The sequence below is a fragment of the Octopus bimaculoides genome, chromosome 10 (genome assembly GCF_001194135.2).
Source record: "Octopus bimaculoides isolate UCB-OBI-ISO-001 chromosome 10, ASM119413v2, whole genome shotgun sequence".
NCBI lineage: Eukaryota > Metazoa > Mollusca > Cephalopoda > Octopoda > Octopodidae > Octopus > Octopus bimaculoides.
In genome coordinates this window covers 70,535,635-70,538,736 of record NC_068990.1, presented here as the reverse complement: position 1 = coordinate 70,538,736, position 3,102 = coordinate 70,535,635, and the positions used below count along the sequence as shown (strand labels likewise).

General features: G+C 40.6%; 1 protein-coding gene across 1 annotated transcript in view; it reads right to left on the bottom strand.

The window, feature by feature from the left end:
• The window catches only part of LOC106882356 (ubiquitin-like modifier-activating enzyme 6), a 295,927-nt gene that overhangs the window by 116,413 nt on the left and 176,412 nt on the right, over positions 1-3,102 (bottom strand). The gene's annotated exons all lie outside the window — the stretch shown is intronic.

The window sequence follows — 3,102 nt, the reverse complement described above, 5'->3', positions numbered from 1 at the left end:
ATGCACTTATGCCCCCCCCCCCCATATGAAATAATTTTTCATATTCCATTTTAATTTACTTGTTACCCAATAAATGCATTTTATCAATCACATTCAAGAATAAAGCACAGCTCTCCCTCTCTCATTTTCCTATGTTGCAAGATAAGTCAAACATCTGGGTCACCAAACAACAATTGTTTACGTTGTAGACCTGGGAATTACCGAACTTGTAGGTGATTCGTGGTAAATCAGAGGGTGAGTGGAAATTGCGATCAGCTGTCAATTATAGTGCATTTGTTGGACAAAAGGTAAGGCTTTACAGAAATTCTCACTACTTTTCTACTAGCACACATCCTGCTTCTACAGGGCTGCAGCACCATCAAAGCAGAAGCTGAGATTGAGACGACACCAGTGCACACTGGCTTGAAATGCATAATGTTATAAGAGCGTATGATGAACAAAATGGACGATGACACTGAAATAAGAATATTTAAACAGATTTTTTGTACTAGTTTTAATGGCAAGAATTGTAAGGGGAGCTGGTACCATGTGAATCTTGGATAATTACATGAAATAATTTTGGGGTTTTAGACCGACTTTTCCTTGTACCAGTGTATAAACCGCACCTCATTTTCCTGGATTTTCCTGCCAGAAAAAAAGTGCGGTTGATACACCAGCAAATACGGTGTGTATATATATATATATATATATATATATATATATATATATATATATATATATATATATATATATATATACACACACACACAAGGTCTGATCAATAAGTATTCGGATTGTTACCATAGTAACAAAACTAATGCCCACAGAGTGAAGCTGCTTGTCAAAGATTGATCTTGAACTCTGCTGAGCGTGTGCACTAAGTTTAAACATTCTAGCTCACTTCCACTGTTTACAACAGTGCTTGGAAGGAAGATGTACAGCACGTGATTGTCGCATTGACCATGACAGAGAAAGTTGTCATGGCGATACCTGCTCAGAAGCCTACACAAAGTTGCAGAAAGTGTATGATCCATATACAAGTGTATGAGTGGTTTAGACATTTCCAAGATGGCCAAAATAATATTGATATTGACATTTTGGGAGATCTGCCACCAGCAGAACTGAGAAAAACATCACAGATGTGTGTGCAGCCGTGAGGGGAAATTGTTGAATCACCATCCGTGAGTTATCAGAGGATGTGCAGATTAGTTACAGTTCAGTTCAGTCCATTAGCACTGCAGATTTAGGTATGTGACATATGCTTGACAAGTTTGTGCCAAAAACTGCTTTCGGCTGACCAAAATGACACACTGGTTTCAGTTGCACAAGATCTTGATTGTGTTGAGAACAATGAAAACTTTTTAAAAACTTTGCATAGCCCTCTGAGCAGGTATTGCTAAGCTTTTGGCAAAATTTGTTGCAGATTCTCTGCTCAACTTTCTCTGTCATGGTCAATGCAATGATCACATGCTACACACCTTCTTTCCAAGCACTGCTGTAAACAGTGGAAGTGAGTTAGAAACATTAAAACTTAGTGTGCATGCACAGCAGAATTCAAGGTCAATCTGTGCCAAGTAGCTTCACTCTCCATGCTTTAGTTTCTTTACTATAGTAATAGTCCAGATACTTATTGATCAGACCACATACATGAGTGTGTGTGTGTGTGTGTTTATGCTCACACTCCCTGCAAATGTTATACATATAGTACCACTACACAAATTCCATTTCCACAAGAACATCAACCTTAAGGACACCCACATTTCCCGGAAACTCTTACTGACTTACAACATTACTACCCCAGTGGCAATGTTTTGGTATCAAGGAACATAGCTCTTAACTCAATCCCCTACTCATCTCATTTCATCATCTTTCTCATAGCAACCACAAACCAGATGTGTTTATTCACTTACAACGATAGAGAGCACTCGCCGTATTTCATTCCAGATGGCTACTTCTGATGAGCATGGGGTTACATAACTGGACTGTTACCTAACACTCCATTGAATCCCTAGTGTGAAACTGATTGGTTAAGATTGGCTGTAATGAATATATAATACTGTACATTTCGAATAAAATATATATCAACCGCACATTCCAGAGCCAAGTTTTCAATCCAGAGCCTCGTTTTCATTCCAGAGCCTCGTTTTCAATCCAGAGCCTCGTTTTCATTCCAGAGCCTCGTTTTCATTCCTGAGCCTCGTTTTCAATCCAGAGCCTCGTTTTCATTCCACACCATTTTGAGCATGGCTGTTGCCAGTACCGTGTGACTGGCCTTCGTGCCGGTGGCACGTAAAAGCACCCACTACACTCTCGGAGTGGTTGGCGTTAGGAAGGGCATCCAGCTGTAGAAACTCTGCCAAATTAGATTGGAGCCTGGTGTTGCCATCCGGTTTCACCAGTCCTCAGTCAAATCGTCCAACCCATGCTAGCATGGAAGGCGGACGTTAAACGATGATGATGATGATGATATGTGTGTGTGTATACACATGAGATGGTGAAGCATGATCTACAAATGTTGGGCCTAACAAAGGTGATGATAAGTGACTGAGACCTTTAGTGTTATGCTGTGCTTTAGAAGACTCATCAAGCCAAGTGAAATCATACTTGCGGCCGTTGCTAGTGTCATGTGAATGGCACCCATGAAATTGTAATCGTGGTCATTGCTGGTAGCATGATCTTCAAATGTATGGCCTCACGGAGACAATGGACAAATGACTGAAACCTTTTGCAATGTGCTGTGCTTGAGAAGACTTACCAAGCCAAGTAAAATCCTAGTCATAGCTGTTGCCAGTATCATGCAAATGGCACCCATGGAATCGTAGTTGTGGCCATTGCTTGTGTCATGTAAATGGCACCTGTGCCGGTGGCAAGTAAAAAGTACCCCTTACACTTTCAGAGTGTTGGTGTTCGGATGGGCATCCAGCCATAGAAACCCTGCCAAACCAGACTGGAACTTGGTGCAACCCTCCAGCTTACCCAGTCAAACCGTCTGATCCATGCCAGCATGGGAAGCGGACATTAAATTATGATGATGATGATGTGTATGTGTGTGTATGTATGTATGTATGTATGTATGTATGTATGTGTGTGTGTGTGTGTATATATATATATATATATATATAT